The 13,753-nt window shown below is 41.8% G+C and overlaps 1 long non-coding RNA gene across 1 annotated transcript; it reads left to right on the top strand.

Annotated features, from left to right (window-relative positions):
* The first annotated feature begins 2,994 nt into the window (after positions 1-2,994).
* Positions 2,995-10,173, top strand: LOC124083190 (uncharacterized). Its single transcript, XR_006848683.2, has 4 exons — positions 2,995-4,178; positions 4,604-4,901; positions 7,561-7,620; positions 10,013-10,173. It is a non-coding gene; the product is annotated as an uncharacterized LOC124083190 (long non-coding RNA).
* Positions 10,174-13,753: the final 3,580 nt, after the last annotated feature.

The following is a 13,753-nucleotide window of genomic DNA, read 5'->3' as shown; positions in this document are numbered from 1 at the left end:
GGAGGGGTAAAGTTTCACTAAGTTGCTGAGGCTGGCCTCAAACTTACAATCCTGCCTCAGTCTCCCATGTCACTATGATTATAGGCATGCACTAAAATGCCCAGCAGATTATCCAACATTTGAAGAAATAAATTTTACCTGAAAAAGAAAGACCAAGATAAAAGGGTAAAAAATGTCCTAAACAAATCATTTACTTCAGGAACAAAAGCTAATTAACTTTTATTTATTTATATTTTTTAATTTATTTTTTGGTGGTACTGGGGATTGAACCCAGGGCCTAGCATATGCTAGGCAAACACTCTAGCACTGAACTACATCCCAACTCCTTTTTAGATTTTATTTTGAAATGGTCTTGCTAAGTTGCTGAGGCTGGCCTCCAACTTGCAATCCTTCTGCCTCAGCTTCCTGTGTTAGGCATGTGCTACCATAGTTGGCCAAAAGTTAAAAACACCTATTCAGAAAACCTGGAGAAGTTATCTTTGTCATAAAACAAAAATATAGTTTTATGGAAAAGGAAACATCTAGAAATAAAAATAAGTACTAAGAAGTTTTTAAAACTATGATTGTTGAAATCTTAAAAATCTCAGTAGAATTAGTTGGATCCCAAAAAGTAGGACAGAAGATCCAACAGGTGGAAAACAAGAGAGTAAGTAGAAGGTGAATTGTGTAAACACTAGTTTTACCCTTTTTTTTTTTTTACTGAGAGTTTGATCCTCTTTTCTGTTCAGTTTTTATGATTGCATCATAGATGTGCATATGTGATGAAAGGGGGAAGTGGGTGAAGTAAACAAAACAGTGAAAAAACCCAGGTGTGATTACCTTTATGCAAAAAAAAAAATTTGTGTGGGCTGTGGTTGTGGCTCAGTGGTAGAGTGCTTGCCTCACATGTGTGAGGCACTTGGTTCAATCCTCAGCACCACATAAAAATAAATAAATAAAAGAGATACTGTGTCCATCTACAACTAAAAAAGAATTTTTTATATTTATTTTTTAGTTTTAAGTGGACATGACATCTTTATTTTACATTTATTTGGTGCTGAGGATTGAACTCAGTGCCTCAAGCATGCTAGGTGAGCATGGTACTCCTGAGCCACAACCCCAACCCCTAAAAAAATATTTTTTAAAAATTTATGTAGGGAGGGCTGGGGATGTGGCTCAAGCGGTAGCACGCTCGCCTGGCATGTGTGCGGCCCGGGTTCGATCCTCAGCACCACATACAAAGATGTTGTGCCTGCCGAAAACTAAAAAATAAATAAATAAATATTTAAAAATTCTCTCTCTCTCTCTCTCTCTCTCTCTCTCTCTCTCTCTCACTCTCTCTTTAAAAAAAAAATTTATGTAGGGGCTGAGATTGTGGCTCAGTGGTAGAGTGCTTGCCTTACATGTATGAAGCACTGGGTTTGATTCTCAGCATAGCATGTAAATAAATGAATAAAATAAAAGTCCATTAAATATATATATAAATAACAAAATTTTGAAATTTTAAAGCATAACAGAAAATTGAAATGTAAAATTCACTATCCCACAGGGGTCCTGAAGACTCCCTAAACATTTTATATATATATATATATATATATATATATATATATATATATATATATATATATATATAATGTATACAAAATATATAGAAAAAATATAATTCTAAATCCTTTTAGAATTCTAAAATACAAGTAGGAATTTTTCTCATACTCTAATGTTACAGAGAGGGCCACAAAATCACAATAAATGTCTAACCCACAGTCTCAAACCTGGTTAGTGACCATGCTGATGCTCTCTGCAGGTCTGATTTCAGAGAAGGGATTCCTTTCGCTGCATGTAATTTGGAAATCCAGGAAATGCACAGGGCTAAGAAACAACAGGTGCTCAGACACCAAAGGCCAACACAGTTACCTAAGCTAGTTTGTTGCAAAAGTGGAGGGTGGGGCGAGGGGGGTCCAAATATGAAAGAAAAGCACATGGGGGGAAAACCAAGTGTTCAGTTTAAAAATCACATAGGCCCAGCATCATCTTGAAGAGACAAAACACTAATGAAAGGGATTCTTTGTTTAAATGGGGACGAAAAGCAATCCAAGAACTAATGGGAACCATTTATAATTTGGGGACAAAGGGATTATTTAGGGATGAAATGGAAACTTCTTGTAGATGGGATGCAACTCATTGTCTCATTCTACCAAGACAGTTTTTTTTTAGGGAGGTTCCTGTCACCCTAAAATTAGGCAGATTAGAATTATTAAAACATAAAAATGCAAAAACTCTTGGGTGTAATTGACAAAAGGCAGTTTGATTATGTTTTAAAATGAAATGGGAACAAACCACTGCAATGGAAGCTGTAGACATTCTTAACTATGAGCTCACTCTATGAGAACAGCTCCAGGGGAAACCATTGCCTGATGAGAATCTGCCAGTAGAGTATGCATAAAGGGCAGACTCACAAAATAGGTAAGCGAGAGGTTGCTGAGGGCAAGGCAACAATTTCTGATTGAAAAGTGCATTTTTGGTGTATTGAAAGGATAGAAGGGTAGTTTCTCACCATGACAATTTGGATGTCTCTCAGACATCTCAAATTCAACATTTGAATTCCAAATTCTCATTTTTTCCTCCCTGTCCTGTTTCTTCTATCATCAGTGAAAGGAAACTCTACCTTCTAGCTTCTCAGGTCACAAATCTTGGTATTGTCTTTGACTTCTCTTTTGAGAAATTTTGAAAATTTGCATAGTTTTTCTCAAAACTCTCACCCATTCTATCAAATCCTGGTATTTTCACCTTCAAAATATATCCAGAGTTAATCTCTCCTCACCACTTTCTCCAAGACCACCTTGTTCCAAGTCAGCAACATACATATACTTTAAGAGGCTCAAGCAGCACTCATAGAAGTTGTGGGCTTGACCTCAAACAGTAAGTCATATTTTAAGCAGCTGCTTGGGTCTGGAGTACCAAAGGATGGCCACAATGGTCTCAGGAAATCTTACAAGGTGAGATTCATTACTTTAGCCTTTGACATCCATCCATCCCATTTGAAATATCGAATGGAATGTTTCAACAAGATCCCTGCATTAAAGACTGATTGATGGCCTTTGCCCACTCCCATCAAGTCTAGACAGTGAGTGGTTTGATAGCCCTTTGGAGGGCAGTGAAGGTTCCTGGTTCATACTTGAGAATCCTGACAATGAGATAGCAGGGAACCAAGGCAGCAGTATGGATGCCCCTGGTGTGACCCTTCAGAATAAATCTGGGATAAAGTAGTCAGAGGAAAACAAATACATGGTGTCAAGGCAGAACAGCGTTTAAGAATTAGGTAGTGGTCACGGGGATCAGGACCAAGGAAGCACCCAGCAGGCCTGTCGGTAATCACTGGCTCCATGAAAGCCTGATCCACTGCGATCTGCTGTGTCCAGTGGACTATGGAGGTCCTCAAGACACCATCTTTTGAAGGATACAGAACCTTACCATCACTCCCCACATCCCCAGGTCCTCAGGGGAAAGCTGGAGGAGCCCAAATCTTTCCAGAACCTTGAAAACCACCATCGTGAATAGGTGAGTGAGGAGGGTGGATGAAGGAGTGAATTGGCTGTGTGATGACAATTCCTTTTTGAAGGAAGAACGTGCAAAGTAGCAAAAATCGAGACACAAAAAGGAGCTAACCATTTCCTAATTTCCTAAGCTGCGTAACCCAAAGAGGAAGAGGTCAGAACTGTATTGATTTCCACTGTTCTGCGCCTGGAAGACCCATCGAGATTCCGACGCGGGTCGGGGCAGCGTGAGCTCTTTTCGCATCCTGCCAGCAGGCGGCACTGTGGGAGCCAAGCTCACGCTGCAGCTAAGCGCGGGAGAGGCAGTGTTCCCAGGAAGCCCTGCGTGTCTCCACGGCAACGGCGCCAGGGGCGGGTCCAGGGGGGCAGGCCCCGCCCACAACGCGGCCTCCGCTTTCAGAACTTCTCTGCTGCGGTTTGAGTGTCTCAGATCTCCCAGACTCCACACCGGTCTTGGACCCTCGATGGAACCTCGCAGGAGGGCTCAGGCAATGCAGAGTCTTCAGGTGCTACCAGGTGCCGGGGCGGGGTCATTGACATCAGCGGGGGAAGGACTGAGAATTGAGCCAGTTCTGTGGCTCGTGAGCAGAAAAATGCGAATTACAGTTTGATCTTATTAAATTAAGCCCTGGACTGAGCAGCTAGGTAAGCCAAGACACTTCATGATCCCTTGTCACCTGTCCAATAGTGGATCTGTCTGTTGCAAATGAATCTTGTGGTTTAATTGTATTAGCGATGTTACTGGAAGCTGCCTGTTTTATTTTTAATTTTTTAAATATATATATATATTAGGTGTAGACGGAAATAATACCTTTATTTTATTTATTTGTTTTTACGCTGTGTGGAGGACCGAGCCCAGGGTCTCGCGCGCAGGAGGCGAGCGCTGTTCTGCTGAGCCACAACTCCAGCCCAAGGCTGCCGTTTTTTAAGGGAAAAAAAAGTTCTTGTGGAAAACTAGATATTTTACAATGGCCAAGGTCACCGTCACTGGTTCACTTTGGGGTCCACGTTAGAGTTATTCTTTAATCTGGTTAACAATCAGTCATGAATAACTGGATACTTCTTTTAAGTTCCAGGAAAGCAAGACAACAGTAAGCCCACATGAGGAGGGCTGCCATTTGGGTGGTCATCAAAGACAGGGCTGCTCTAGAAAGTTTATAGAAAAAGGATATGCGGTATTTTCAACGACTACCCAAAGAGCTGATGTGAAGGACCTGCACTGCCAAGAGCCTCAAACTCCTTTCTAAAGCACACACCCTCAGGGCTCTGCCCATCTCCTGGCTCTTCAGTGTGGGGACCCTACTCCTGCTCTGTGAAGCAAGTTCCTGGGTGAAGAGCCAACCAATGGAACAGCAGGAAAGCCACTCTGTGAGTATCCAGAGGGCTATCAGAAGCCCAGGGAGCCCTCAGATCTCCAGGGCCTTGAGCCCTGGAGGAGGGAAAGCTCTTCCCCTACAGCTGCTGTAGGCAGGACTTTCGCTCTGGTTATCTTTGGAATCGTTGGCTCATGACTCCTGGTCAAGTGTGACAGCAGCTTCCCCAGAAAAGAAGTCTAGCTAACCCCCAGTCTGCCTACAGACAGAAGCCCTTCAGAACCCTGAATGTGACAAAAGCTGTCTGAGGAGTGCCAATGTGGACCCTGGGGAGAGAGCCATTCCCCCACTGAGGGTGGCAAGGACTTCACTGAGGAGTCAAAACTTAGGACCCGCATGCATCTGCACAGTGGGGTGGAGCTGTTCACATGCTCTGAGTGCAAGAGGAACTCCTTACTTGTTCAGTCACCAGCATGGGCACAGAGGGAAAAGACCTTTCCCATGTCCAGAATGTGGCCACTTTGCTTCCAGGCTTCCTCCACACCTACACAGTGAAGAGAGTGTTCTCCTGCAGTGACTGTGAGAAAAACCCCTGAAATCTCAGCCTGTCACCCACCTCCCTCTGTACACAGGTTCCCAGAACATCATAAGAGTTTACTGCAAGCTGACATCAAAGTCCATGTATCCATATCCCCAAGAGGTCTTTTTCTTACCCACAGTCTGAGCTCCCTGAGCCCCTCAGAGTGCACAGTGAAGTGAGGCCTTCCAGTGCCTAAGAGTAAAGAAGGAAGCTTTCCCAGCCTGAAGGAGGACCCACTTGTCCACCAGGGTCTACACAGAGGGCAGAGACCCTTATAATGTCCCAGTGTGGCCAGGCACACCACTCAAGCTACCATGTTGTTTTCTCCCACTGCTCTCTGTTCTTTACAGAGAGTCCTCCTGGTCACTGTTGTGGTTTTACTCTTTTTTCGTGGGTGGGGCGGGGTGATGTACCAGGGATTGAACTCAGGGGCAGTTGGCCACTGAGCCACATTCCCAGCCGTATTTATTTAGAGACAGGGTCTCACTGAATTGCTTAGCACCTCACTTTTTCTGATACTGGTTTTGAACTTGTGATCCTCCTGCCTCAGCCTCCCAAGCCTTTGGGATTACAGGTGTGTTTCACCGTGCCCAGCTTGGTTTTACTCTTACTAGGCTTTTTGTAACTAGTTTTGACTGACCCATACCTTGGCATTTGAAGTGTATACTGGATTTTGGCAATAATGTTATGCATGGTTGATGTCAGTAATAATCTGGAGATCAAATTAAACCTTCCCTGAAACTCAGGGAGCAGACTCTTGATTACTGTAAGGAAAAGCCCATGATTTACTTAATACTAAAATGATGGTCCCTAAAATCTCTTTGTTCCCCAAAGTTTCATATTCCTCCTCCTAATTCAGCACATTTTCCATGAGTTATTTTGCTAACAACATTCCACTGGCAATTCATACAATGCTGGCTGCAAATTCAGCTACTGGCTACATATTTCTCCAGAGCTCCAAACCCACATTTCCACCTGCCTACTATATATTTACCTGGATGCCTCACAGGCACCTTAAAGTCAGTGGCCCAAACTGAAATCCTTCCTGCCTCACTCCTCCTGGTCTCTGCCTGCCAATAACGTATGTCTGCATTCTCTGTCTCACTGAATGGACAGCACTCACTGCTTCCTGACTCTTCATGGTCCTGCCCCACACATCTTTGTCCATCACCAATTTTCACATTTATTTCAACTCCTTACTGTCATTTCAGTCTGTCTAGTTTTCTTCATCCCCTCTCAGCACCATCTGTCATCAGGATTAACATGAGACCACCCTTTAGCTAGTCCTCTTAACTCTAGCTGCTTCTACCTCCGCACAGCCCCAAATTGATCTATATAAAATGCAGACAAGATCTAGTCACTTCCTGGCTGCCTTCAGGGTACAGCTCTTCATTACCTGGCCCCATCTTCTCCAGCTGTGTTCCTTACTTCACCTCTTCTCACGATATCTCAGCTGTCCTAAATAACCTGCCTTCCTCCAAATTCTCCATGTTCCAGTTTGTCACAGATTCCTAGGTGAGAAGCAGGAATTGGGAGTATTATTGTTTTTGTTCTTAGGGGGCAGGTACCAGGGATTGAACCTGGGGGAACTCGGCCACTGTGCCACATCCCCAGCCTTATTTTTTATTTAGAGATAGAGTCTCACTGAGTTGCTGAGCGCCTCACTTTTGCTGAGGCTGGCTTTGAACTCACAATCCTCCTGCCTCAGCCTCCTGATCTGCTGGGATTACAGGAGTTTGCCACCACATTTGGCAGGATTGGGAGTTTTATAACACAAAATGCCTATATCATATGTCAGTGAAGAAACTAAGAGAGACAGGGAATATGAAGCCTAAAGTAAGCAGAAGAATTAGTTAGAGCTAAAAATCAATGAAATGAACAGCAGAAAAACTAAGTGAAATCAATGAAAATAAGAGCTGGTTGTTTGAGAAGATCAATATAATTTACAAAGCCACAGCCATACTAAACATTAAAAAAGAGAGAAGAAATTATATCAGCAATAAGAGAGGTAACCTAACTACAGATTCTAGTTATTTAAAGTATGAGAAAAGACTATTGTCTTATTGTTCTTGTTGTTATGACAAAATACCTTAAACTGGGTAATTTACAAAGAACATTTTTTTTTAACTTAAAGGAGGCAGAAATTTATTTATTACAATTCTGGAGGCTGGGAAGTCGAAGACCAAGATGCCTGGTGAGTATAAATAAAAAGAACAAAAAATATGTATTCTTTTTTTTTTTAGTTGTAGTTGGACACAATATCTTTATTTTATTTATTTATTTTTATGAAGTGCTGAGGATCGAACCCAGGGCCTCACGCGTGCTAGAAGAGCGCTCTACCGCTGAGCCACAATCCCAGCCCCCCAAAATATATATTCTTAACAAAGTGCCAAAAAAAAATGCCTGGTGAGGACCTTCTTGAGGCATCCTCACCTGGTAGAAACAGAAATGCAAAAAGATATGAACACTATGTCCTTGCATGGCAGAAGAATGAACCCACTCCCTTAGTCTCTGACTATAAGATTCCTGCTCCCTCCTGATCCATGAGGGTTCTGCTCTCATGACTTAATTGCCTCTCAATACTATCACATTGGTGATTAAGTTCCAACATAAAAATATTGGGGGACATAATCAGACCATAGCAAATATTATGAACACCTTTATGCCAATAAATTTGACAACTTACATGAAATGGGCAAATTTCCACTAACTTCCAAAGTTCACTCAAGAAGAAATAGATACTCTGAATAGCTCTGTATCTATTAAAGAAATCAAACTTATAATTAAGATCTTTCCTACAAAGAAAATTTCACTAGAGAATTGTGCCAAACATTTAAGGAAGAAAAATGTGCAAATTCTACACAAACTCTTCCAGGAAATTGAAAATGAGAAAACACTTCCTAATTATGAGGCCAACACTAATGTCTTTTGTGAACGTGAACATAGATGCAAAAACTCTCAATAAAATTTTTGTAAGTCAAGTCCAACAATATATAAAAATAATAATACATCATAACCAAGTGAGGTCACAGGAAGACAAAGGTCAAGCTTTTCAAAATCAATTAACATAATCTATATTAATGAACTGAAAAGGAAAAACATATGATCCATTTCTGTTTTAAAGAAAACTCTCAGTTCAGGCTTGGTGGCACATGCCTGGGGCTGGGGAAGTTGGAGCAGGAGGAGTTCAAAAAGCAAGGCTCTAAGCAACTCAATGAGACCCTGTCTTTAAAATACAAAAATAGGGCTGGGGATGTGGCTCAGTGGTCAAGTGCCCTTGAGAGTTCAATCCCTAAGACCCCCACCAAAAAAAAAAAAAAAAAGAAAAAGAAAAAGAAAGAAGAAACTCTTAGGAAACCAGGACTAGAAATTAATCTGATAAAAAGCATCTACTAAAAATGTACAGTCAGTATCATGTATAGTGGGAAAGACTGAACAAGGCAAATATAGCCACTCTCATCAATACCCATCAACAACATTATACTACAAGTTTGAGCCAGGAAATAATGAAAGAAAAATAAAGGAATTCACAATGAAGAAGAAATAAACTATGTTTGCAGATAACAAGATTGATAGAGAACTAGAATCTACCAGTCAAATCTTCAGCAAAGCTACTGAAACCAATTGAGTTTAGCAATGTTTCATACAAGGTCAGTGTACAAAAATCAATGGCACTTCTGTTAACTTGCAATGAGTAATTAAAATTTGACATTTAAAAATTTTTCCTTAAAATAGCACAAAATATTGCAAGTTGAATGTAGAACCATGCTTTGAAAACTTCTTGGCACATAGTTGGTGCTTAATGAACATTGAACAAATAAATAAAGTGTAAGTCAAGTCCAACAATATATAAAAATAATAATTTAGTAAGTGACTTACTAAATTCAAAGCCATGCAACCTGACTCTAGAGCAGCTACTATACCATTCACAACAAATACAATAAATATTTTTTGTTTCTAATATGAGGTTATGTTTTTTATTTGTTTTACTGCTTAATTTCTTTAAATCCCAATAGCATTAGTAATGATACCAAGTGTCTGGAATATTCTAGCATTTGGTGACAGTGCAACTTTGAGTTCCAAAAGAATAATTTTATATATTTTTAAATTTTTTTAAAAAATATTTTTTAGTTGTTGATGAACTTTTATTTATTTGTATGTGGTGGTAAGAATCGAACCTAGTACCTTACACTTGCCAGGCAACCACTCTTCCACTGAGCTACAATCCCAGTCTGAATAATTTTATTTTCAATGTTAAAATATGGGTTGGGGATATAGCTCCGTTGGTAAAGTGCTTCCCTTGTGTGCATAAGGCCCTGGGTTCAATCCCCAGCACCTCCCCCCGCCCCCCACACAAAAATCTCCTTAAGGTACTAAGGATGTGTTTCAGTGGTAGGGCATTTGCCTAGCATGTGTGAGGTTCTGGGTTTGATCAACCAGCACCATTATAAAAAATAAAAATCTTAAGAATTACTTGTGGGAAGCCGTTCTCGCACATGATTGGGCACCCCCGATTGGGCACCTCCCTGACTGGGTGTGAGGCCTTCAGGCCAAGCTGTGTCAGAACTAATCCCCACCCTTTTTAGGTGTGAGAGCCCATCCGTGTGTGACTGACCATTGACCCTGAGACCAATCACTGACCCTGACCTTGGAATGCTGTCCCCCTCGACCTTCATTGGATGGAATTTTCCCCTGAATTTCTTGTTCCCCAATAAAAGGCCACTCCCTGGCGTGCCCTTCCTCTCTCCTGCTAGTCTCTTGTGTAAACCTCGCTACCCCACCAGTGGTTCGAGGCAAGTGCCAGAGGGGGCCGTCTCTGACCTGGTCAAGAAAAAGGTAAATTGAGTTTATGTGTGTTTATTTTGATCTCACTAGTTAACTTCTATGCTTAGGACCTCTAGTATGAAGCTAGCATGCTGTCACGCGGCAGAATTACTTTACCTCAAAATAAGAGAAATAGTGACTAAGACCATTGGTATAACAACAACAACAGCAAAAGACTGGGTTGGTTACCCATTTCGTCAAATTTTGGAAATAAGTTCTCATCACTGGCAACCTGTTGCAAAAGTGTCAGGTTGTGGACTGGGGCTGGGGCTCAGTGGCAGCGCACTTGCCTGGTATGTGTGAGGCACTGGGTTCAATTCTCAGCACCACATATAAACAAATAAAATAAAGGTCTATCAACAACTAAAAAAAAAAAAATTTTTTTTTAAATGTCAGGTTGTCCACCCCTGTATGTGTGAATATTGCCCTTATGGAAGGGTTATTGGAAGATGCAGTAGCTAAAATACCAGTATATTCTAAAACATGGTAATAGAATCTGAATATAGTGTTTATGCACCTTAACTCTAGAATGGAGTTAATCGTTATACATCCTCAGGTAGATGCTTGGGTAGCTGGAGCGTGGGTATGGGACCTCATTTCAGTCTGCAATCATGAATCAAGATGAATCCTTCTGGGGAGAGTGATGTTCTCTCTCAGAAGACAATGTAACAGCATGGTAAAATAATCATGATGTGATATTAAGTTTAAGATGTAGGATATAAAATTACACAAGAGATTGTGTGCTTCAGTTATATGGTTTTTGTTTTTTGAGGCCGGGTTTCTCTGTTGCCCAGGCTGGCCTTTAACTCCTGGGCTCAAGCACAGTCCTTCTGCCTCAACTTTCCCAGTACAGGAGATGAGAGGCATGCACTACCATGCCAGCTAAAAGCAGAGATTTCACTTTTCCTCTTTCTATTGAAAAGGAACTGTATCATAATCAAAGGAAGGTAGGACCAACCATTCCTAAGATCTCCAGTACATACAAGAAATTGTTTCAGCCCAGGTGGTTTAATTCTTGCATAGGATGGACTAGAAACCCCATGGCTACAGGTTGTACATCTGTCTGGTCCCAGTTTAGTTTTCCACATATAAACTCAGCTTGTTATGGCAGACATTGGTGTCATAGATCTATCTAGAGATAATCTGGAAGGGGAAGATTAATTCCCCATACGCCATTCCCCAAGGGCTATGCAGGAGTAGAGGAAAACGCATGTTCAAACTGACCTCTAAACCAAGCCTAATAGTGTTAAGTGGCAGCTCAGGGGACAAGCCAGGGGCGAGTTCATTTATATGAATGAAGTTTCCAAACTAGATTCCAGTTGTATTAACAGTCAACCTTTATATATAATTACAATAGTTATGGAGATTTTTTTGAAATTATTTTTAAATTTTTTTAGTTGTAGATGGACACAATACCTTTGCTTTATTTATTTTTATGTGGTGCTGAGGATAGAACCAAGTGCCTCATGCATGCGAGGCAAGTGCTCTACCACTGAGCTACAACCCCAACCCCTAGTTATGGAGATCTTGATTAAAGAAATCCTCTCTCTCTGCTGTGGTCCACCTCACAGTGGTCTCCCAGCCTGCTGTACCCATAACCAAATTGGATGAGATTTAGAGATGAAGAACAAGGAGATCTGCAACTTGATAAAGTCATATTTTGTTTTTCAATGAACTTCCACTGTTCTAATCTAAATGATTTAATATTTTTCTTTTCTGCTACTGGGGATTGAACCCAAGGGTACTTTACCACCGAGCTATATCCCAGCCCTTTTTATTTTGAGGCTCACTAAGTTGCTGAGGCTGGTCTCGAATTTGCAATCTTCCTGACTCAGGGCTCCCAAGTAACTGAGATTATAAGTGTGTGCCACCCAAATGCTTTTAAAAAGAACATTATCATTTTAATTTCACAAGGAGTGTGTGTGTGTATGTGCATGCACACACACACATAGGTTGCACTTTGACAGGTTTCCTGTCACCTGTTATCAACAAAGGGCCTTACTGCAATTGGTTGCCCCACATCTGGGCAAATGAGGCCTTCATTCTTCTCAGTTTAGTGAAAATTCATAAAAAACTATGAAGAAAGACAAAAATTCTGATTGGACTCAATCTTTTTTCTTTAGAGTTCTTTAAAATAATATTAAATTGTTAGTCTACATTTATCACACTGTAACAAATCACTTCATGCATACTCTGGTGTTACAGTTAGGTGCAGCATGTCTTTGTCCTCTACAAAATTAATGAGGAACCATTGGATTCATAATAAAAACTAACTAAAATTTCCTAATTTCTAACATCTGTGAATGACCTCCTTCCTTTCTTTCTCACTTAATAATCTATATACACATGAAACCACTACTGGACTCTTGGACTTTTATTGTTTTTTGTTTGTTTGTTTTTCCCTATTTGTCTTCCATAATTCAGGCATACTAATGCCCAGGGTTAAAAAAAAAAGTGTATATATATATATATATATATATATATATATATATGAAACTCTAATACACACCACAGATTTCCTTTCTGACGTACAAACCTAGTTTTCTTCTCCAAAACAGTCAAGAGAGAAAACCTCAGAGCTGCATCTAGATTTCTGTAAACCACTAGATTGCCTATCTGGTATTACTCATGTTTTGAAGTAAATCAGGGAAGGAATAAATAAGGAGGCAAAGTTTAGACAAGAATCTGAAGGCTTGCTCATAAATGAAATCCTGGATTCACTTTACTATATGGTCATTCCAGGAGGATCCCCTAACCCTATGCCCAGGAAAGACATGCACTTTTCTTCTTCTTCTTTTTTGTACAGGGGATTAAACCCAGGGGTGCTTAACCACTGAGCCACATCCCCAGCTCCCCTCCTTTTAAAAAAAACTTTTGAAACAGGGCCTCTCTAAATTGCCCAGAGCCTCGCTAAAATGCTGAGGCTAGCTCTGAACTTGTGATCCTCCTGCCTCAGCCTCCCCAGCCACTGGGATTACAGGTGTGTCACCACACCCAGTTGCAAACTTTACATGTGGGAAAACTCTTAAGAGAAACCAAGAAGCCCATGACCACGTTGCAGATCGGGAGCCCGTCTCTCTCCTTCTTCCAACAACAGACTGGCTCATGCTCGTCCCCTTTGGTTCCCGCTTCTCTAGGGCTGTGCGGGCAGGGCACCACAGCACCCCTAAGGCCACGTGTTCTTCCTGCCACGCCAGGCGGGAAGCCCAGCCCGCACAGCCCACCGCTCCCAGGCCCCGCCCCCACGCCCACTGCGCTGCTAGCCAATCGCACCCTGGTACGTTGCAAGGCCCCGCCCCCTTGAGCTCCGCCGGCCGCTTTTGTTCTACCCTGCTGGGTCTCTCCGCCTGTGCGCTCCGCGCAAACCGAGTGGCAGCCGTTGATTGGTGGCCGCCGCGCAGCCAATCAGAAGGGGGCACCTCACGTTAGGGCTCGGAGTTTTAAACGCGCTTCCAGGGGCGCGCCGGCGCGGCCTGAGCCTGGGCGGGGGAGAAGGTAGGACG

Source organism: Marmota monax, unplaced genomic scaffold, assembly GCF_021218885.2.
Source record: "Marmota monax isolate L192 unplaced genomic scaffold, Marmota_monax_Labrador192_F-V1.1 WCK01_AAM20220418_F8-fsc00193, whole genome shotgun sequence".
Lineage (NCBI taxonomy): Eukaryota > Metazoa > Chordata > Mammalia > Rodentia > Sciuridae > Marmota > Marmota monax.
The sequence above is the reverse complement of the archived record's forward strand: the minus strand, read 5'-3'. Positions and strand labels throughout refer to the sequence as shown.